This window comes from Zingiber officinale, chromosome 1B (genome assembly GCF_018446385.1).
Source record: "Zingiber officinale cultivar Zhangliang chromosome 1B, Zo_v1.1, whole genome shotgun sequence".
In the NCBI taxonomy this organism is placed as follows: Eukaryota; Viridiplantae; Streptophyta; class Magnoliopsida; order Zingiberales; family Zingiberaceae; genus Zingiber; species Zingiber officinale.
The window spans coordinates 49,397,665-49,422,788 of record NC_055986.1 but is presented as its reverse complement, the minus strand read 5'-3'; the positions used below and the strand labels follow the sequence as shown (position 1 = coordinate 49,422,788).

Here is a 25,124-nt window from a genome sequence, read left to right as displayed (position 1 = left end):
TAGAAGAAGGACATTGAGTTTTCGAAAGAATCACACCATGTGACATAGGCAGGAATCCCTTCTTGGAATTCTTTATAGCACAACATTTAAGCACCTTGTCAATATACGTACTCTGGCTTAGGCCAAGCAATCTTTTAGATCTATCTCTATAGATCTTAAGGCCTAAAATATAGGTTTCTTCACCTAAGTCTTTCATTGAAAAACAATTCCCAAGCCAAGTCTTCACTGACTGAAGAGTAGGGATATAATTTTCAATGAATAGTATGTCATCTACATACAATATGAGAAAGATGATTGTGCTCCCACTAACCTTCTTGTAGACACAAGGTTCATCTTCATTCTTAATGAAACCAAACATTTTGATTGCATCATCGAATCGAAGATTCCAGCTTCTAGAAGCTTGCTTCAATCCATAAATGGATCTTTGCAACTTACAAACCTTTCCAGCATGCTCTGGATCTACAAAACCCTAAGGTTGTGTCATGTACACATCCTCGAGTAGATTTTCGTTAAGAAATGTGGTTTTGACATTCATCTGCCAGATCTCATAATCATAGTAAGCAGCAATAGCAAGCATGATCCGAATGGACTTGAGCATCGCAACTAGTGAAAAGGTTTCATCATAGTCTATACCATGAATCTGCTTGAATCCTTTAGCCACCAATCTACCTTTATAGGTATGCATATTTCCATCCATGTCAATTTTCACCTTGAAGACCCACTTACATCCAATGGGTTTGATCCCTTCAGGTGGATCAACCAAAGTCCATACTTGATTAGTGTACATGGATTCCATCTAGGTTCTCATGACCTTTAGCCATTTCTCAGAATCTGGGCCCTATACAGCTTCTTGATAAGATGTAGCCTCATCAAGACCAATAAGCTCTACATCACCGTGGTCAGACAAGAGAAAAGGATATCTCTCAGGTTAACGACGAATCCTATCAGATCTGCGTAGAGCTTGTGCTACTTGAACAGGCTATTGTTCCACAACTTCTTGTGGTGTAACAAGATCTCGATCCACAACATCTTGTGGTCCCTGTTCAATTTCCATCAAGGTGTCAATGCTAGTATCTTGAACTTCTTCAAGATTGACTCCACTCCCACTAGTTTTTCTAGAAATAAATTCCCTTTATAGAAATACACCAGTTTTGGCAATAAACACCTTGCCATGTTTAGGATTATAGAAGTAATATCCCTTTGTTTCCTGGGGATATCCAACAAAGTAGCACTTATCTGATTTGGGTCCTAGTTTATCTGAGCCTTGTCGCCAAACGTAAGCCTCACAACTCCAAATCTTCATAAAAGATATATTGGGACTCTTCCCTGTCTATATCGTATATGGTGTCTTTATGACGACCTTGGATGGAACTCGGTTAAGTGTGAAAGCTGCTGTCTCTAGAGCATGCCCCCAGAAGAAAGTAGGAAGATCTGTGTGACTCATCATCGATCGTACCATATCTAATAAAGTATGGTTCCTCCTTTCTGATACACCATTCCATTGTGGCGTTCCAGGTGGAGTGAGTTGAGATATGATCCCACACTCAACAAGATGGTCATGAAACTCTTGGCTAAGGTATTCCCCACCTCGATCTGATCGAAGCATCTTAATACTCTTACCAAGTTGGTTTTGTACTTCATTCTTGAATTCTTTAAACTTTTTAAAGGATTCTGACTTGTGTCTCATCAGATACGCATAACTATATCTACTGAAATCATCAGTGAAGGTAATGAAGTAATGATAGCCTCCTCTAGCTGCTACTCTTAAAGGGCCACATACATCATTATGTATGAATCCTAACAGATCATTAGCTCTTTCGCCATGTCCACTAAATGGAGTCTTTGTTATCTTGCCTCAAAGACAAGATTCGCATACCTCATATGATTTAAAATCAAATGAGTCCAATAGTCCATCCTTATGGAGTTGGGATATGCGACTCTCATTTATGTGACCTAAGCGACAATGTCAGAGATATGTTTGGTTCAGATCATTAGATTTGAACCGCTTGGTATTAATGTTATAGATTGGGGTTTCAAAGTCTAGAACATAGAGTCTATTTATTAGAGGTGCACTACAATAAAACATATCATTTAAATAAATAGAACAACATTTGTCCTTTATTATAAATGAGGACCCCTTCTTGTCTAAACAAGAAACAAAGATTATGTTTTTGGTTAAAGCAGACACATAACAGCACTCTTCAAGTTCTAAAACAAGCCCAGTGGGCAAAGATAAAGAGTAGGTTCCTACAGCGACGACGACAACTCTTGCACCATTGCCTACTTGTAGGTCCACTTCGCCCTTTGTCAATAATCTACTATTTCTTAGCACCTGCACATTAGTACAAATGTGAGATGCACATCAGGTATCTAATACCCATGAAGAAGAAATAGATAGATTGACTTCTATAACATATATACTTGAGGCAGAAGTCTCACTTCTCTTCCGTTTCAATTCCTCTAGGTATCCCTTACAGTTCCTCTTCCAGTGTCTGGTCTCACCGCATTGGAAGCAAGTTCCTTCCTTAGCAACCCCACCTTTGGGTTTCAGTGCATGAGCCTTGCCCTTGCCTTTGGCTTGGGTCTTACCCTTACCTTTAGGCTTCCACTTGCCTTTGCCTTTAGACACTATCAAAATGGAACCTGGGTTTGCCTTCTCAAGGTTGAGCTCAGTAGTTCTCAACATACTCAACATTTCAGGCAGTGGTTTCTCAATTTCATTCATGTTGTAGTTCATGACGAATTGACTATAACTATCGGGCAACGACTACAAGATAAGATCAGTGGCCAATTCTTGGCCTAGTGGAAATCCCAACCTTTGTAGATTCTCCACATACCCGATCATTTTGAGCACATATGGCCCAATGGGACTTCCTTCTTGCATTCTGCTTTGAAACAGTGCTTTGGAGATCTCAAATCTCTCATGCCTTGCTTGTCCTTAATACAGTTGTCTAAGATGTTCAACCATATCATAAGCATCCATGTTCTCATGTTGCTTCTGAAGCTCAGGGTTCATGGTGGCGAGCATTAGGCATGACACATCTAATGCATCATCTTGATGCTTCTTATAAGCATCCCTATCAGCTTTAGTGGCAGTAGCAAGGGGTGCTTCAGGAATACGCTGCTATAGGACGTACAGTTTTCATTCTTGTTTGAGAACTATTCTCAAGTTTCTATACCAGTCCAGGAAATTAGCTCCATTGAGCTTGCCCTTATCAAGGACAGATCGCAGAGAAAGGGTATTCGATGTACTTGACGACATGTCAATCTACAACAGAATAATGCAGAACTTAGTATCATATATCGATCATTTAATTAGGCCTTTAATTAAATAATTCTCCCACTGAATTCTAAAACTTGATAGAAGCAAGTTACTACTAGCTCTAAACCCAAAAGCAAAGACATTCTAGTGGGACAAGATCCATATTATACTTCATCTTGAGTTAGCTTTGGCTAATCTCCCAAGACTTGTATAAATTAGGTAGGCAACATATACCAATTGGACAAAATCCACATTATACCTTATCTTGAGTTAGCTTTGGCTAATCACCCAAGACTTAGTATAACTTAGGTAGACAACGTTTACCAATTACATCCTATGTAACTCTTGTATCCTTAGGTGAACAACACTGTTTGTTCATTTTCCCATCTTATGAAATCCATATTATAATTCATCTTGAGTTAGCTTTGGCTACTCGCCCAAGACTAGTATAATATGATTTATATCTTATAGGATATGCCTTTAAGTTTTCAATCCAATTGAGGTAACTTAATTAAGTCATACCCAAAGGTCAATAGTCGGGCATCACAATTGTCCAGTCGCACTCTACCAAGATAAAACGAGTCACTTTGCTTTGGCAAACCTGACTACAGATGATCGAGGTAGTAGTGAGTACCAAACTTTGGTAGGCATATGTAAATGACCTAATTATGATAGCTACACATGCATCACATACATCATGGCATATCATGGCATATATCAACATATACATAAGTTTAAATGTGACATGGTTATGGCCCCTATAAACTACAATCTTCTCAATCCAATGAGAAGAGCGATAAGTCAACCTAGGTCTAAGCCGCTTCTCCAAGTGCTTCCTTGGTTGTCGTGTGTTGTTGTCCTTCCTTCCTTTTCACCCATCTTCCAGAAGACTAACTCTTTCTAATTTTGTACATTACAAAATCTAAAGAAACTCGAGTTATATTCGAGTGTAATCTAATTACAACAATAATAAAAGGGATGAAGGCATGACACGCAGGCCGTATTATGAATTACAACATTACACACATCCAATCACATTGGGGTTAAAGGGCCATAGCCATGCACCATGTCATATATATTCACAATATTCTTATGACATAAATTTACTATGATTTCAACAAATAAATTATGAGCCGCAATGCCACGACGGTCCCGCTAACCGGTTAGCGGGCGGGATCAAGGGGCAGCGCCCCTTGCGGGGGTTAGGGGGCAGCGCCCCCGAAATAAAATTTATTTTGCATACTCGTTTATGAGTTGCTGCCTTACCCGAGACCCTACTACCCACAATACCAATTATGTTTCGTTCTAAACAAAACATCTATAGCCGAGACCTTGTTGGTCACACACCAACTACGTTTTGTTCCCAACAAAACACCATTTGGGTAAAGACTCGAGATTTGGCCGAAACACAAAATCTGGCCAAGAGTCTTGTGTGGCCGAAACTCATAAGATTTTGCAAATCACAGCAAACCCTATCATGTAATTTCTATATCATATATAAAAATTCTAATACTTAGCATAGCCCTTCGCAAGTGGCTCTAATACTACTGTTGGGATCTAGCGCGCCAAAGACGCGGAAACACAGTGGAAAAATTACTAGATCCTCTTATCCAGCAGATCCATGCGAAGGAAAGAAACATTTTCTATTCATAATCTATACTAAGCTACATGATAGGATTATACCTTCGTTGCGTGCCCTTTGCAATCCCGACAGCAACCTTTCTTCGGTGCAGATCTCAACGCGTTCAAGGGTCCGCGTCTCTATGGTATCCACACGAACATATCCTTCATTCGTCACATGAATGAAGCCTTCGGAGAAGAACCATCTTCTTGTGCTAGCAAGAAGTATGATTCGGCCAAACATCAAGAATCGGCCATGGAAGGAGGAAGAAGATGGAATCTCAAGAGACATCTTTTTCTCATCTAATTCATCTTATAAAAAATAAATGACAAAAACCTATTTATATTCATCCCATGAATACCAAGGGTCTTTTGTCTCTTTGTATTCCTCTTAGTGGGTTGGATTTATTATATTAGATTAACCATTAATCCAATAACCCAATAAGTATAACCCATTAAGTCTAACCCATTAATCTAATGTGTCTAATTCGGATTGGACTCAATCCAATGAGTGAGTTCATTTGAGTCTAACTTAATTAGTAACTAAAAGGTCTAATCATCTCATGATTGACTTTTAGGATTAATTACTAATATTAATAAATAAATTACTTTACCTAGATTTAGTTTTAGGATATGGAGTTAGTTATTGTCTAATTAAATATTATACTTAGAATTAGTCTTTTTGTAAACGTAAACAAATATACCTTTTGGATGTTTGTATATAAACGTGTTGCATGTCCATTTTTCATAAATCAAGAAATCAATAAATAATTAATTCATTAAGGAATTAAAAGTCTTTGGTTAATCCCCAATTCCATTAATTTCCTTGCTGGCACAGTGGTCTATGTGGGTTAGAATTATCATAACTTCCCATTTAATGGCAGTTTTCTTGTTAGCTACAAATTTATCCGTTCCTTCATGTCTAGTAAACCATGGACACTTTTTAAGTATGTGAAATGTGGATAGTTCGTGATGCTCTAGTGAGTTTCCTTGCTTATATTTATGCATGCTCATGCTATCTTATGAATAAGTTTATACTTAAGCTTATGATATAAATTCACATGCTTATGTTTTGATTTACGATTATGTCATATTTAAGTTGATTTGCATGCTCATGTTAGGTTGATGCACAAGTCTATGCTTAAGCTTATGTTATGAATTTGTACATGTTTATGTTAAGATTTACGATCACTATAACAAAAATATTAAAAGACAACGGATTTTTTCCGTTATCGTAGGCCCTTTAAAATCGTTGTAATTGGCAGTGTTGTTAAAAGTGGGGGCTACGACAACGGTTTAAAACCGTTGTCGTAGAATGAAACGACAACAGTTTTGCAATGGGTTAAAACCATTGTCTTTGAATGAAAAGATAACGATTTAAAATCGTTATTGTTTAGAGCACTTTTAATAATGCTGCTGCCAGTTACAACGATTTTTGGGGCTAAGAATAGACAACAATAAAATCGTTGGTTTTTAACCGTTGTCTTTGAGGGCGATAGACAACAATGATAACGATTTTAAAACGTTGTCTTTTAAATTATTATCTTTTAATACCAATATATCAGATTTCAATATAAATATATAATAAAAGCTCATAATCACAAAAGAAAGAATATTCCCCATATCAATGTCATTCAAAATGTTACTTATACAAGAATTATAATCATAAAAGAAGAAACATGTCTCATATTCAAATAAAATTTATCCCAATACAAATAAACAAATAAACTCCATTTACAACTGTTTCTTGTGGGCCAACTCCCTGAACGTTTGTGGGCTCTCTTCCCTCAATGTGCCATTGAGTATGGCCAACTCCCTGAGCTGTTGCTTCTTGTAGTAGTCCATTGACTCGTCCTGCAAGATTTGGAGTTTGAATAGTGACTATGTTTCGATAATAATGTTCGTGTCGACATCTTGTAGAACAACGCGGAGGATGCAACCTAGGTGAATGTTTTTGCTACCATAGGTTGAAGATCTTAGGTTCCACTGTACAAAAATTTTGTACAAAGGTCTGAACCTTTTCCTAGCTACCATGTGTTCTTTTAAATTAAATTTTGGATCGCCTGCGGAACTTAACATGTTTGATCCAAAACTTAATCTATTTGTTCTTTTAGGTTTTGACTTGGATCTCCTGCGGAACTTAACACGTTCGACCCAAGTCTCCTTAAGTTATTAATTCCATTAAATATTAATTTCCATAAAAGGTTCCCAGTACTGACGTGGCGAGGCACATGGCCTTCTTGGATATGGGAGCAACCACCACCGACTAGACAAAACCTTTAATAGAAAGCTAATATTTAATTTCCTAAAATAACTTTAGGTTAACCAAAGAGAACAATCAAATCACAAGGAAAAGAAAAAACAAAAGAACACAACTTCGAAAAAACATATTCGAAATTCTAGAACGTAAGCCTCTTGTATTTGATATTATTTCCATAAATAACTAGCATGATGCGGAAATAGAAATTACTAGTTATACCTTGTAGAAAAACCTCTTGATCTTCTACCGTATTCCTCTTCTAACCTCGGACGTTGTGTGGGCAACGATCTTCCGAGATGAGAATCCACCAAAGCACCTTCTTCTCCTTTCTTCAAGTTTCGGCCAAGCACAAAGCTTCCAAAAGATGAAGATCTTTTTCCACCAACCAAGCTCCAAGGGATACAAGCTTTCTCTCCTTCTTCTTCTTCTTCTCCAAGTAGTATCCGGCCACCACAAGAGCTCCAAGCAAATAGAGAAGGTTCGGCCACCACCAAGAGGAAGAGAGGAAGAGAGGTTGGCCGGCCACAACACCAAGGAAAAGAGGGAGAGAAATAATAGAGGTTGTTCACCATGAAGCCTTCTCTACTCCCTCTTTTATAATCCTTGGTCTTGGCAAATAAGGAAATTTAATTAAAAACTTCCTTAATTCTTTTGCCATGAAAAGGAAAAATTTATTTTAATTAAAATAATTTTTCTTCTCACTTAAACATGGCCGGCCACTTATTTCCTCAAATCAAGGAGAGTTTTAATTAAACAAGAATTAAAACTTCCTAATTTGTTTCCGGAAATTTATAAAAATTTCTCCAATAATTTTATCCCTTCATGATTGGTTTATAAAAAGGAAATTTAATAAATTAAAATCTTTCTTTTAAACATGTGGATAAAAAGAAAGTTATCTCTAAAAATTAAAATCTCTTTTAATCTACAAATAAGGAAAGATATCAAATCTTTTCTCAATCTTTTGTAGAAACTAATAAAAGAGAATTATTAATTTTTAAACTCTCTTTTAAAACATGAACATGGTTAAAAAGGAAAGTTTTCTTAAAATTTAAAATCCTCCTTTAATCAACAAATAAGGAAAGATTTCAAATTTTAAACTCTCTTTTAAACATGTAGATGATTTACAAATAGGGAAAGTTTTTACCAAAAATTAAAACCATCCTTTTAATCTACAAATAAGGAAAGAGATTAATCTCTTCTCTTAATCTTTTGTAGAAAGCTATAAAAGGAAATTTTTAATTTTTAAACTCTCTTTTAAAATCATGATATCCACATAAGAAATAATTTTAATAAAAATCCTTTTAAATATTCTAGTGGTCGGCCACCTAAGCTTGGGACCCAAGCTTTGGCCAGCCACCTACATGGCTCATCCACTTGGTCTTGGCCGGCCCTAGCTTGGGTTCCAAGCTAGCTTGGCCGGCCCCATTGGATGGGTAAGAAGGTGGGTATGCGGTGGGTATAAATCTCTATATACTAGAGGCTACGATAGGGACCGAGAGGAGGAATTGGTTTTGGTCTCCTGATGAAATTAAGCATCCCGTGTTCGCCCCGAACACACAACTTAATTTCATCAATAATAATTCATTCCACTAAAGAACTATTATTGAACTACCGCACCAATCCCAAATTACATTTTGGGCTCCTTCTTATTATGAGTGTGTTAGTCTCCCTGTGTTTAAGATAACAAATGTCCATTAATTAAGTAAGTTACTGACAACTCACTTAATTAATATCTAGCTCCAAGAGTAGTACCACTCAACTTCATCGTCATGTCGGACTATGTCCACTTGCAGGGTTTAACATGACAATCCTTATGAGCTCCTCTTGGGGACATTCTCAACCTAGATCACTAGGACACAGTTTCCTTCTATAATCAACAACACACACTATAAGTGATATCATTTCCCAACTTATCGGGCTTATTGATTCATCGAACTAAATCTCACCCATTGATAAATTAAAGAAATAAATATCAAATATATGTGCTTGTTATTATATTAGGATTAAGAGCACACACTTCCATAATAACTGAGGTCTTTGTTTCTTTATAAAGTCAGTATAAAAGAAACGACCTCTAATGGTCCTACTCAATACACTCTAAGTGTACTAGTGTAATTATATAGTTAAGATAAACTAATACCTAATTACACTACGACCTTCCAATGGTTTGTTCCTTTCCATTATGGTCGTGAGCTACTGTTTATAATTTATAAGGTACTGATAACATGATCCTCTGTGTGTGACACCACACACCATGTTATCTACAATATAAATTAATTGAACAACTACATTTATCATAAATGTAGACATTTGACCAATGTGATTCTTATTTCTAGATAAATGTTTATACCAAAAGCTAGGCTTTTAGTATACACTCTAACACTTCAAGGGTGGCAACAACTTGGTTTAAGCGAGCATCAATTATGTCTGGTGTAAATTCTACCTCCAATAGTATGTGCAATGGTTCGTTTAAGTGTTCATATCCAGGTTTATCCCGTAAGCTTTCTTCCTGTTCAAAAAAAGGGAGGAAAACTTGAGTATTAAGACAAGAAATAATGCACCTTAGCTTTTGAGTTGATAATAACAATCCATTAGGACATATTATAGGATGCTAATATCGAAAATTACATAGGTTCTAAATTGCACGGTTAACTTAATGTTGGTGTAACTTGTACAAAGAACAGCATACTCTAGCAGACACAAGAGAAGAGAAACCCATATCACATTAAAAAACATGGATTATTTTGCCTTTAAACATAAAGACAAAGATCTATTTTTTATGTAGGTAGTCCTTAAAAATTTAATAGTGAGGATGATACATCAAGGTTTGGGAGATTAGAATATACTTATTTTTCATTAAGATAAATATTACATGATATCCACATACCATTATAGAATCCTTCACTGAACCTCGACCTCGTATATAAACCCTGCATTGAGTTGAAGCTTCAACTCTCTTTAAGGAGTTCCCACGTGGTCCCAATAAACGGCCAACAAAGTTGTACTAATACATGTTGAGAGATTAACTAGTTGAAGCTAAGAAAACACAAACATACACTTGGATACTTGTCAACAGGAACATCTAGTCTCACAACTTTCTTTACAAGATTTTTAGCAAGTCCAAGAGTTCCACCCCAGCCTGGACTTGATGCTCGGAGGACCCCCATTCTATGGAGGTATTCATTTTCCTGAAAACAAATTAAGCAGTGGTGAGATCATCTCAAAATGGAAACTAAGAATAGTTAAGCAACAATCAAATTTCCAGAAGTAAACTTATAACACGGATTAGAGCAACTCCTCGAATTGAAAAATATCAAGATATAAGTTTATAAGAAATCTTGTAATCAATTTTCAGGAATCATATAAACGGATCCAACAACAAATTGATATTTATAAGTATGTCAAATGGAACATATTTGTACTTCCTAACAATAAACACAAGAAACAGTGTAGTAAATCAATTCAAAAATTGATGTAAGATTTGGGCATAAACTTGAGGCTTTAAGGTGGTCAAACACTTAAATGTGTTTGATTGCAACCAGTGAATCATATCCAGTCAACTTAAACAGACCAATCCAGCATATTTTGTCACCTCGAGCCAATCTTGAGTCACAACAACCTGATAAACCAAATATAATCAAGATAGTAAGGTGTAATGCCCAAAAATTCTCAAGTAAATTTTAGAAATATTCTATTATTTTTCTAAAATTTTAAAATATTTTTATGGAATTTTTAGAGTAGCAGAAGTAGTAAAATTAAATAAAAACGTAAAATAGCCTAAGCGGGAATCGAACCCGCGACCTAATAGACCCTATAACTTATAGCATGACTTTAGTAACCCGGTGGCCCAGCAGGGGTGTGCTGAAAGAAGAGGAGAGAAATTATATTTATGATTTGGTTGAGTCGTATTAATCACTTAACATAAATAGGGAATTTAAGTGGGGATTTATTATTTTGATCGACAACTATTACTCACCCCCACCTTCAACTCGCCGCCCTCTCCCTCTTCCTCACCTCTCGACACACCAAGCCCCAAGGGACCTAGGGTTCTATCCCTAGGGTCGTAGGAGCACCTCCCGGCAACGATTCTAGTACGAGGACGCTCATCTTCGTGAGAGGAACGCGTAGACATAAGAAGATCGTCGAGGAGATCTTCTTCTTCGAAAACCTAGCGATCAGAACTGTAAGAAACTTAGCGCAGGAAGTAAGTAATCCCTCACTTGCAGTATAAGTAGTTAATCATATGTTTTTATATTTTTAGTTCAGCCATATGCAGATTTTTCAGCACGTAGGGTGTATTTGACCCTCTTCGCAAGTTTAGGGTTTATTTGAGCACCTCTAGATGGGCCAAACATGTTTCCCTCTCCAATTTTGGGGTTTTAGATGCTGTCGGATGCCTAGAGGTGGTCCCCTAATAGAGAGGAGAGATAGAGCACACCAAGTGTTCGATAAAATGACTAGTAAATGCTATAGTAGGCATTTTAATAGCTCAGTTAAATGCCATAGAAGCATTTTAAATAGCATGCTTAGTCTTTCTTCAGTTTATATGGGACTACGGTCCAATGGGTGGGCTCCCTCAGTTGCCCCTAGGTTCAGATAACCTAGCTCTGGGTTCAGATAACCTAGTAAGAGCAAGACAAGATAAATCAGCTTATGAATCAGTATTTTACTTTTATCAGTGGCATTGTGCTGGACTTTTAGTTGTCCTTGGGCTGGGCTCCCATAGTCGTCCCTAGGTTTAGATAACCTAGTAAACCCTACTAGATTCGGGACTAGCTACCTCGGGTCTAGTTAGGGATGCGCGCATAGCAAGTACAGTTACCGGGCCCAACAGCAGCATGATTAGTATTTTTATCTACTATGAAAATAGTTTTCAAAGCTTCACAATTCAGTTATGTGAATACAATTCAGATTTAGCATTATCATAGCCTTAATTTAACTTAGTTTATGTATCACTTCAGTTTTTCTTATTGATACAATAAGATAGCTCTATAGTTCTATGATCAATATTTGATTGTCATGACTCTTGTACCAGTATGCCATGTTGTAGCATTTTTTTTCTAGTATAATTATCAGCATGCATTTCCAATAGCATCTTTTAAAAACATTCTTTCATCGAATGCATGTTTTGTGAGGTAGATGGTTCTTACTAAGCTCCCAAGCTTATAGTTTCTTTTTTTCCTTATACTGCATATAAAGGTAAAGGGAAGATGGATTAGCGGAGGCTGGAGGGCAATGTGTCAAGATGTGTGTGAGAAGGAACTTGGAATAAAGACTCTCGGGGACTAGCAAGTTTAAGAATTAGACTTCTTATATTCTTATCATTTCGCACCTTTAGAATGTTTAGATGTCATGGATTGTGAAAATATGCACTATGCTATGCCTTGACTACTAATTATTTTGATGTTAGTTAATAAACTATGAATCATGAAAGTAATGACATGCCTAGTAGTTTGGTAATGCTTTTAAGTTGATACATTGGCATTGGATAGGGATTAGTGGGGGAATGCAGTAGAAATCAGAGTTCCAATCGATCAGCCGATTGATTGGAGGGTCCTCAATCGATCAGTCGATCGATTGAGGAGTGATTTCCCGCGTACAGAGAGCTGATGAATCGATCAGCTGATCGATTGGCCATGGATCGATCAGCCGATCGATCGGAAAGTAATTTCCGCAAATAGAGAGCTGCTGAATCGATCATCGGATCGATTGGCCCAGGTTGGATCGATCAGCCGATCGATTTAGAATTGACTTCCGTGCACAGAAGCACGTTGAAACCATCAGTGGATCGATCGAAATGACTTCAATCAATTGAGTCCCAATTTCAATCGATTGGAAAGTCTGAAATCGCCTGGAAACATCTGATTTCAGCTCCTTGACCGTGTGGAATGTTGGGACACTGTTAGCGGCATGTTTAGTTTGTGTAAATGCTTAGTTATGGTGTTCTATTGTATGATATAACATGTAGAGATTTGGTTTCATCCTTTAGCATATGTACAACAATGAAAATGTATTTTGGAACATGAATTCCAGATGTTAGTAGCAATTAGCAGAGTTTTTAAATTAGATCAGTTTCCCTTTTTACATTATATGTCAGTGGTAGCCACAGAATAGTTAGCAACCGTAACCCCCGGCCTTACAGTTTAGTCAGTAGAAGGCGGGTCGTTACAGAGTGGTATCAGAGCAAGTTCCATACTTCCTCCACACACACATCAGCATTGAACCTGCAGCTTTCAAGTAATAATACCTCAACTTATTTATGTTTCTTGCTTCTATGGTTATAGATAACTCCATGTTTATAGATAACTAAAGCATGTTTATATATGATAGCATCTAACATGATAGTAGTAGTTATGTGAACATGATTGTTGTAGTTATGTATGTCCTCTACTTCTCTAGGAAATGGTACGAGGACGCCCAGCTAGAAGGGCACCAGTTACTGAGCCCCAGCATGAGGCAGACAGCTCAGTGCCTCCCCCAGACCTTTCAGAGGTAGTGACTCAGTTACAAAAGCAACTAGCTGAACAACAATAGGAGATAGCCACCCTAAGGGCTAATCAACAGAACACTCCCACTGCCACTCCGGAACCTAACAAGGCAACCCCAGTAGTTATAGAGGTTCCACCAGTCGAACCTACAGCACCTGTAGCCCCAACAACAGGGGCAAGGAGAGAAGCCTATCTGATCTAGTGGCAGAAAATCAGGCCAGAGAACTTCTCAGGCACCAGTGAACCATGGGATGCCCAAGCTTGGTTCAAAACACTGGAGAGTACGATGGAGCTCCTGGACTGGCCAGAGCATGAAATGGTGAAATACACCTCCTTTTGCCTGGCAGGAGACGCACGTATGTGGTGGGAGAGGATTAAAGCGAAGCGCCCAGTGAACCAGATGACATGGGCCTACTTCGAAAGAGAATTCTTTGAGGAGTTCTTTCACATGCGGGTCATAAACCGCCACTACGACGAGTTCACTGAATTTCGTCAGGGCAACCTTTCAGTTGAGGAGGCCGTGAAGAAATTCAACAGGTTGGCTCGTCTGTGCCCCGAACTAGTCGACACCGAAGGAGAACGAGTCCGACTGATGCTCAAAATGCTAAGGCAGGAAATAGCACTGAATGTGGCCAGCAGCGTCCGTAGGCCGCAAACCACTTAGTAACTGGTAAGTAGTGCTCTGATCACCGAGCATTACCAGAACAACATCAAGCAACAGAAGCAAGCCTTCTCAGAGTCAAAAGGCCAAGGAGGCTCAAGTACTCAGAAATACCGTGGCCACAGCTCTAACTGGAAAGGGAACTCCAGTAACAAACGTAAACCAGGGAGTTACCCAAAAGGAGGATCAGCTAGTAAACAGCCTAGCTATCCCAAGTGTTCCACATGTGGAAAATTCCACCTAGGAGTTTGCCGCAAGGGCACACGAGGATGCTTTGAATGTGGCCAGGAAGGGCATATGGCTAAGAAATTCCCGAACAAGACCAGCTTTCCCCCACCACAGCCGATTCAGTACGGAGCTAACCCAGCACAGTTACACTAGATGCAGGTTGCTTTAGATGGTCCACACATCAGCCAGGGCAGACTAGAAGTGTTGGAGTGTATACTGAAAGCCTAAGCTTTTGTAAACATTTGTTTTGAATAAAGAATCACATTTGGTCAAATTATCTACATTTGTTTGTAGTTGTTCATATAATTTATATTGTAGATAACATACTATGTGGTGTCACATGCAGAAGATGATGTTATCAGTACCTTATAAATTATAAACAGTAGCTCATGACTAAAATGGAAAGGAACAAACCATTAGAAGGTCGTAGTGTAATTAGGTATTAGTTTATCTTGACTATATAATTACACTAGTACACTCAAAGTGTATTGAGTAGGACCATTTGAGGTCGTTTCTTTTATACTGACTTTATAAAGGAATAAAGACCTCAGTTATTATGGAAGTGTGTGCTCTTAATCCTAATATAATAACAAGCACATATATTTGATATTTATTTCTTTAATTTATCAATGGGTGAGATTTAGTTCGATGAATCAATAAACCCGATAAGTTGGGAAATGATATCACTTGTAGTGTGTGTTGTTGACTATAGAAGGAAACTGTGTCCTAGAGATACTAGGTTGATAATGTCCCCAAGAGGAGCTCATAAGGATTGTCATGTTAAACCCTGCAGGTGGACTTAGTCCGACATGACGATAAGGTTGAGTGGTACTACTCTTGGACTTAGATATTAATTAAATGAATTGTCAGTAACTCACTTAATTAGTGGACATTTGATATCTTAAACACAAGGAGACTAACACGCTCATAATAAGAAGGAGCCCAAAAATATAATTTGGGATTGGTGCGGTAGTTCAATAATAGTTCTCTAGTGGAATGAATTATTATTGATAAAATTAAGTTGTGTATTCGGGGCGAACACGGGATGCTTAATTTTGTCGGGAGACCAAAACCAATTCCTCCTCTCGGTCCCTATCGTAGCCTCTTATTTATAGAGTTCTATACCCACCTATACCCACCTTCTATACCCACTAATAGGGGGCCGGCCAAGCTAGCTTGGGAACCAAGCTAGGGCCGGCCTAGGTATAAAATTGGGTGGCCGGCCCTAGCTTGATCCCAAGCTAGTGGGGGTCGGCCAAATTAAAAAGGAATTTTAATTATAATTTTTATTATGTGGAAGAAATAATTTATTAAAGAGAATTTAAATTAAAATATCTCTCTTATAAAAGATCTACAAAAGATTAAAGAAAGAGATTAGATCTCTTTCCTTATTTATAGATTGATGAGATATTTTATTTTCTCTTTAAAATTATAGAAATTTCCTTTTATCAACCATGAAGAGATTTTTGAAGAGAAATTTTATTTTTTAAAATTTCCGGAAACAAATTAGGAAGTTTTAATTGTTGATTGAAACTTGTCCAATTTGTTCTTCATGATGTGGCCGACCACTTGAATTCAATTGGGGAAATTTTATTTTATTTTTCTCAATTAAATCATGTCAAGGAAATTAAGGAAATTTTATTGTAATTAAATTTCCTAATTTGCCTAGGCCAAGGAATATAAAAGAAGGGGTGAGGGTGCCTTCATGAGACACAACCTCTATTATTTTCTCTCCCTCTTTTGTTCCTTGGTGTGGCCGGCCATCCTTTCCCTCTCTTCCTCTTGTGGTGGCCGAACCCCTCTATTCCCTTGGAGCTCTTGTGGTGGCCGGATACTACTTGGAGAAGAAGAAGAAGAAGGAGAGGAAGCTAGCATCTCTTGGAGCTTGGTTGGTGTTTTAATTTTCTTCCTTGGTGAAGCTTCTTTCTTTGTGGCTGAACCTAGCTAGGAGGAGAAGAAGGTGGTTGGTGGTTTCTCATCTCGGAAGATTGTTGCCCACACAACGTCCGAGGTTAGAATAGGAATACGGTAGAAGATCAAGAGGTTTTTCTACAAGGTATAACTAGTAATTTTTCTTTCCGCATCATACTAGTTATTTATGGAAATAATACCAAATACAAGAGGCTTACGTTCTAGAATTTCGAATATGTTTTTCGATGTTGTGTTCTTTTGTTTTTTTTTCTTTTCCTTGTGATTTGATTGTTCTCTTTGGTTAACCTAAAGTTATTTTAGGAAATTAAATATTAGATTTCTATAAAAGGTTTTGTCTAGTCGGTGGTGGTTGCTCCCATATCCAAGAAGGCCATGTGCCTCGCCACGTCAGTATTGGGAACCAATTATGGAAATTAATATTTAATGGAATTAATAACTTAAGGAGACTTGGGTCGAACTTGTTAAGTTCCGCAGGAGATCCAAGTCAAAACCTAAAAGAACAAATAGATTAAGTTTTGGATCAAACGTGTTAAGTTCCGCAGGCGATCCAAAATTTAATTTAAAAAAAAAAAAAAGGGTAGATCCGCTACCTTAGCGGCCCCCCTAGTGCCGGCCCCACGAAACTTGTACAATGGAAGCTGAGTATGTGGAACAGCAAGAAGCAGGCTTGTGTAGCCTTGTCGACAATGGAAGCTGAGTATGTGGCTTGTGCAGTGGTTGTGCAAGAGGCTGTCTGGCTAAGAAGGTTCCTGAAGCATCTGAAGATTGCTGAGGATAGTGGGAGTCCTGTTACAGTGTACTTGTTGAATTGTATACTTAAAAGTTTAGCTTTTGTACACATTTATTTTGAAATAAAGAATCACATTGGTCAAATGTTTACATTTATTTGTTAAATGTAATTGTTCAATTAATTTATATAGTAGATAACATGGAGTGTGGAGTCACACTTAGAAGATCATGTTGTCGGTTCTCTATAAATTATAAACAGTTGCTCACGACTAAGATGGAAAGGAACAAACCATCAGAATAGACGTAGTGTAATTAAGTATTAGTTTATCTTGACTAATAAATTACACTGATACACTTTAAATGTATTGAGTAGGATCATTTAGGTAAGTTCTTTTTGTACTGACTTAGTAAAAGAACTAGACCTTAGTTATTATGGAAGTGTGTGCTCTTAATCCTAATATAATAACAAGCATGTATATTTAATATTTATTTCTTTGACTTATCAAAGGGTGAGGTTTAGCTCGATAAATCTGTTGGAGTGTATACTGAAAGCCTAAGCTTTGTAAACATTCATTATGAATAAAGAATCACATTTGGTCTAATTATCTACATTTGTTTGTAGTTGTTCATTTAATTTATATTGTAGATAACATAGTATGTGGTGTCACATACAGAAGATGATGTTATCAGTACCTTATAAATTATAAATAGTAGCTCATGACCAGAATGGAAAGGAACAAACCATTAGAAAGTCGTAGTGTAATTAGGTATTAGTTTATCTTGACTATATAATTACACTAGTACACTCAGAGTGTATTGAGTAGGACCATTTGAGGTCGTTCCTTTTATACTGACTTTATAAAGGAATAAAGACCTCAGTTATTATGGAAGTGTGTGCTCTTAATCCTAATATAATAACAAGCACATATGTTTGATATTTATTTCTTTAATTTATCAATGGGTGAGATTTAGTTCGATGAATCAATAAACCCGATAAATTGGGAAATGGTGTCACTCATAGTGTGTGTTGTTGATTATAGAAGGAAACTGTGTCCTAGTGATACTAGGTTGATAATGTCCTCAAGAGGAGCTCATAAAGATTGTCATGTTAAACCCTGCAGGTGGACTTAGTCCGACATGATAATAAGGTTGAGTGGTACTACTCTTGGACTTAGATATTAATTAAATGAGTTGTCAGTAACTCACTTAATTAGTGGACATTCGATATCTTAAACACAGGGAGACTAACACACTCATAATAAGAAGGAGCCCAAAAATGTAATTTGGGATTGGTGCGGTAGTTCAATGATAGTTCTCTAGTGGAATGAATTATCATTGATAAAATTAAGTTGTGTGTTCGGGGCGAACACGGGATGCTTAATTTTATCAGGAGACCAAAACCAATTCCTCCTCTCGGTCCCTATCGTAGCCTCTTATTTATAGAGTTCTATACCCACCTATACCCACCTTCTATACCCACCCAATAGGGGCCGGCCAAGCTAGCTTGGGAACAAGCTAGGGCCGGCCTAGGTATGATTTTGGGTGGCCGGCCCTAGATTGAACCCAAGCTAGTAGGGCCGGCCAAAAATAAATTAAAAAGAAATTTAATTTTAATTTTTATTATTATGTGGAAGATATATTTTAAAGAGAATTAAAATTAAAATATCTCTCTTGTAAAAGATTTACAAAAGATTAAAGAAAGAGATTAGATCTCTTTCCTTATTTGTAGATTGGAGAGTTTTTTTATTTTTCTCTTTAAAATTATTCACATGTTAATAAAATTAAAATTATAGATATTTCCTTTTATTAACCATGAAGAGATTTTTAAAGAGAAATTTTATTTTTAAAATTTCCGGAAACAAATAAGGAAAGTTTTAATTGTTGATTGAAACTTGTCCAATTTGCTTCCTCTTGATGTGGCCGGCCATTAGAGTTTATTTGGGAAATTTTATTTTATTTTTCTCAAATAAATCATGTCAAGGAAATTAAGGAAATTTTATTGTAAATAAATTTCCTAATTTGCCTAGGCCAAGGAATATAAAAGAAGGGTAGGGGTGCCTTCATGAGATACAACCTCTATCTCTCCCTTTTCCTTGGTGTGGTGGCCATTACCCTCTCCCTCTCTTCCTCTTGTGGTGGCCGAATACTTCATCTTCTTGGAGTTCTTGTGGTGGCCGGATACTACTTGGAGAAGAAGAAGAAGAAGGAGAGAAAGCTAGCATCTCTTGGAGCTTGGTTAGTATTTTGATTTTCTTCTTTGGTAAAGTTCTTCCTTTGTGGCCGAACCTTGCTTGGAGGAGAAGAAGGTGGTTGGTGGTTTCTCATCTTGGTAGATCGTTGCCCACACAACGTCCGAGGTTAGAAGAGGAATACGGTAGAAGATCAAGAGGTTTTTCTACAAGGTATAACTAGTAATTTCTATTTCCGCATCATGCTAGTTATTTATGGAAATAATACCAAATACAAGAGGCTTACGTTCTAGTATTTCGAATATGTTTTTTCGAAGTTGTGTTCTTTTGTTTCTTTCTTTTCCTTGTGATTTGATTGTTCTCTTTGGTTAACCTAAAGTTATTTTAGGAAATTAAATATTAGCTTTCTATTAAAGGTTTTGTCTAGTCGGTGGTGGTTGCTCCCATATCCAAGAAGGCCATGTGCCTCGCCACGTCAGTACTGGGAACCTTTTATGGAAATTAATATTTAATGGAATTAATAACTTAAGGAGACTTGGGTCGAACGTGTTAAGTTCCGCAGAAGATCCAAGTCAAAACCTAAAAGAACAAATAGATTAAGTTTTGGATCAAACGTGTTAAGTTCCGTAGGCGATCCAAAATTTAATTTAAAAGAACACATGGTAGATAGGAAAAGGTTCAGACCTTTGTACAAAATTTTTGTACAGTGAAACCTATAGGTTTTTCGAGTAGCAACCAACAATTGGTATCAGAGCTAGGGTTTTGCCTCTGTGTATTTGATATTAGGTTAATTATGCACATGTCATACATAATTTAGGCAGGTTAATAGTAGGATGTACTAACTTTGTGGATGCATGATTCAACTATTATGACTTTTAGTTATTATGAGTGTGATTGGACCCTTGGACATGTCAAGGGCATTTATATGTGTGTGCATGATTGTATTAAAATATAGCAGGAGCTGTATTTAGTTTTATTAGGATTTTATTTTTGATCTAGATACATGTACATTCCTTTTATGGAATATAGGATCAAAAATGTAAAATTCTATTTATGTCGCGGATCGAATCTTGCAAAGCGTGGAACCTTCTAAGGACCAGAGGCCAGCGGAACTAGGAGCAAGATGGATGCGACAGCTAGACCCGGTAGCGGTGGCCAAATATGGCAGCAGCTTGGGATGACAACACACGGAGGACAACTAGAGATAAAAGCCATAATAGTTGAAAATTAGATTTTCTATTTATTGCTTTTATATTGTGCTATGTGTGCATGTTAGTTTACAAGTTAAGTAGGCTAGCATAGTTAAAATTCCTCATTTATAAATAACTAAGTGGGAGAGGGATTTTTAAGTAAATCCCATGGTCTCCATTACTGGTTTGTAAGTGATGCAAACAAGCTTGCGCGTTGGCTCTGAGTGCCTTCCTCCATAACGGATGAGCTTGTTTGCGGATCACTAGAACAGACTTCCATTTTTGGATGACTATAGGAAGTTAATTAAGAGCGTGTGATCTTCCCCAACGGAAGGGGCATAATCTTATTAATGGACTTAGTGTCAAGTAATGGTATACACTTAGACACATCTAATAGTATCCTCCTCAACGGAGTCACTGCTATTATTTGTGTGACCAAATAATACCAACTATTAATTTTATTTGTCAAAAGTTAGGTTGACAAGATAATAAAATTAATGGGTTAAAACCCTCCTTTTACAAATGTTGAATTTGTATACGTCCACACTAACGTGGCATACAAAATTCACGGTGTTATGAGGTGTTGGTTAATTTAAAATAGTATTATTTGAGGAATCAATATTATTCTAAATTTAGAGTTCTGACCAAAAGTTATTTGTGATTCTTAGGATGACTTTCAACCCACTGTCCATCATACTTCAACAAAATAGACTTACTGGACCTAATTACATAGATTGGAAAAGGAACCTGGACATTGTTCTGACTGCTGAAAGCTATAAATTTGTACTGACTGAACCTTGTCCTGATGCACCCACTAGTGAATCTACCCAAGAGGAGATTGAATATCATAAGAGATGGGTAAAGGCAGATGAGATGGCGCGGTGTTACATTTTGGCTTCAATGTCAAATGTATTGCAACATCAGCATCAAGATTTACCAACAGCTTATGATATTATGAACAATCTCAAGGAACTCTTTGGTCATCAGGATAGGGCTTCTAGACAAGAAGCTATGAGAAAGATAATGACAGCCACCATGCAAGAGGGTACTCCTGTAAGGGATCATATCCTAAAGATGATGGCTTATCCGAACAAGATACTGATCCTTGGAGGAGAAATTGATGGGAAACCCGGATCGATATGATCCTCCAACGCTACCTAGAAGTTTTGAGCGGTCCACTGAACTATAATATGAATAAAAGGATTTATTCATTAGGGGAACTACTGACATAAAACAGCAGAAGGATTATTTCATCACAATTCTCAAATTCACTATCTGAAAATGGTTCTACTTCTAAACCGAAAGGAAATAAGAAGAAGAAACAAGTTGGCTCAGTAAATAAATCTCAGAGTATGGGATTTAAAGCTGGAGTGAAGAAGCCCAAGGGCAAGTGCTTCATCTGCAAGCAGGCAGGACATTGGAAGGCAGACTGTCCTCGTAGGAACCAAAACAAAGGTATATCTCATGCTCTAGTTGTTGAAACATGTTTAGCGGTGTTATCTACCAGCACCTGGTGTGTAGATACGGGAGCCACTGATCATGTCTGCAATTCCTTGCAGGGGTTCCAGGAAACCCAACGACTATCTGAAGGAGAAATTATCGTCTACATGGGCAATGCTACTAAGGTGTCAGCTGTTGCAGTGGGAGACGTCTACTTATCTTTTAGTAGAAATAGAAATTTGGTTTTAAGAAATTGTCTTTATGTACCCAGTTTTAGAAAGAATTTAATTTCAGTTTCTAAATTGTTTTTAGATGGATATTCTGTTTCTTTCAGTAACGATGTAGTTATTAAAAGAAATAATGTGATTATCTGTTCTGGTGCATTGGTTGGCAATTTGTATACTTTAAATCCAATTTCTTCCACAAAGCAAAACATGGAAATTTATAACTCATCTTCTAATTCTAATAAGAGAAAAGAACCTTCGGAAATGAACCAAGCATATCTTTGGCATCTAAGGCTTGGTCATATTAACTTAAGTAGGATTCAGAGGCTTATAGCCGATGGACTTTTGGGTTCATTAGAGTTGGAAAATTTTCCAACTTGTGAATCCTGCTTAGAAGGTAAAATGACCAAGAGGCCGTTCAAAGCCAAGGGTATAGAGCCAAGAAGTGTTAGAGTTGGTTCACTCTGATTTGTGTGGTCCTATGTCTGTCCGGGCAAGAGGAGGTTTTGAATATTTTGTCTCTTTCATAGACGATTATTCAAGATATGGATACATTTACCTAATGCGCAAGTCCGAGTGCTTTGATAAGTTCAAAGAATACAAGGTTGATGTGGACAAACGACTAGGTAAAAGTATCAAGACACTACTGATCCGATCGTGGTGGCGAATACCTCTTAGGAGAGTTTAGGAATTACTTATCGAGGCCGGGATTCAATCCCAATTGTTCGCACTGGAACACCCCAGCAAATGTAGCGAGCGAAGGAAGAACTCTTATGGAGATGGTTAGATCGATGATGAGTTATTCAGACTACCAAATTCGTTTTGGGGATATGCTCTGGAAACAGCAGTATACGTTCTGAACTTAGTACCTTCTAAATCAGTTTCTTCTACTCCCATAGAATTGTGGAATGAGCGAAAGCCCAGTCTAAGACATATTCGGATTTGGGGTAGTCCAGCACATGTGCTGAAACCAGATGCTGATAAGTTAGAATCCCGTACAGAAGTTCGCGTGTTTGTAGGATATCCCAAAGGAACGAAAGGTGGTTTATTTTATAGTCCTAAAGACCAGAAGGTCATTGTTAGCACCAATGCCCAGTTTTTAGAAGAAGACTATATAATGGATCACAAGCCCAGTAGCAAAGTTGTTTTGGAAGAACTTAGAGAGGACATGTCTACTTCAGTACCAACAGTACAAGATGAAGTACCACAAGCACTACAACAAAAATCCTCATAGACATCGGTTTTCCACCGGTGTCTATTTCATTTTCGACCGATGTCTATGAAGCCGATGTAAAAGGTCTGCCATTTTAGACATCGGGTTAAAACCGGTGTAGTATCACTTAACGACACCGGTCTTCGAATCGGTTATTAACCGGTGTAGTATCACTTAACGACACCGTTTCATAAACGGTGTAAAACCGATGTAATATTGTATGTTAATAACACCAGTTTTGGCAGCGGTAAATGACCGATGTAATATTAGTTAATAACACCGGTTTTACAGCGGTGGAAAACCGATGTAATATGGATATTTTTTAACAGCACAAATTTGATTTCCGAAACAATGAAAAATCGACAGTAATAAAAAAAAACAAATATTCACAAATTACACAAATATTCTTCATTTAACAATATCCATAAAATACACAAATATTCATAAATTATATAAATAATCTTCTTACAACAGTATCCATAAAATACCCAAACATTCTTTTTACATCAAAAGCTAGCTAATAGATATCAAAATCAAGATAGAACATTCTTTTAACAACACATCAAGGTAGAACCGCACTTCAAATGTAATCTAGCATGCATTCCGCCCAATCGAACCACACTTCATCAATTTCAACTCTAGAGTAGTTGAGATTTGTAAACTGTAAAAACACATAAATAATATATTAGTAAAGATGCAATTTTGAAAGCTGGAAATGGTAAAGATGCAATTTTGAAAGCTGGAAATGCAGTTTTCTGAGTTAAAACATCCATTGTTTGTGTTTTCTGAGTTAAAACATCCACTGTTCTAATCTGTAAAAAAAAAAAAAGAACCAAATAGTTCAACTTGCCTCTGTGGTGCTTCCCATCATTCCTCAGAAGAAGGGTTTTAGTGATCATCTGTGTGGACTGCGGAGCTGGAATATTTCAACCTCCCCTGGGCCAAAGGGGGCTCACTGCCACAATGTTGTTAGACAAAGACTTGATTTTGCTTCTGAAAACCAATCTGCAGATGAACATCCAAAGGAGGCATTCATGGAATCAAAATCTGTCATAAAGGAGAAATATAACACAGCTACCAACTCCAGAGCTAAGATAACAGTTTAACATGGTGAAGGATTGGAGGTTGAAGGTGAAGAATCAGAAGTAGATATTACTTTTGATCTGAATCGTTCCAACAACCAAGTACCAGATATGCACATAAGGCTGCCAGAATATCCAACTCCTATTCATCATTCTAGAAGAGAATTATTGAAGAAAAATTGGAAGCATTAGGCTAGAATGGTTGGCAAGGCAAATAGTACAGATAAAACCCACATTATTGAGATATCAAAACAGAATAGCATTCAGAGTCATGTAAAGTTAGATGGTGATACAACTTTAGTGCGAGGGGAAATGGAGAATGAACAAGTTAAAAGTTGTTATAATCATGTTGACAATGCCCGAAGAGGTTCCATATATCCAATTTCAGGTGATAAAGGCTCTACGCAGACACACGCCGGCAATATTCCACAATTTCCACCGGAATGTAAAAGGAGGAGAACCATGCTAATGCACAATGTGGAATTTGGTCAAATGACACGAGTCTCCAAATCATGTAGCTTTGTAGATGAACAAAATCTGGTACCGTTGGGTGATTTACAAACCTCAGATTTCATGTTGACCTTTGGTCCCATCAAATGGGTGACA

The 25,124-nt window shown here is 37.3% G+C and overlaps 1 pseudogene; it reads right to left on the bottom strand.

Annotated features, from left to right (window-relative positions):
* Positions 1-6,616: 6,616 nt before the first annotated feature.
* Positions 6,617-10,325, bottom strand: LOC122038285 (annotated as a pseudogene).
* Between the last annotated feature and the right edge of the window lie 14,799 nt (positions 10,326-25,124).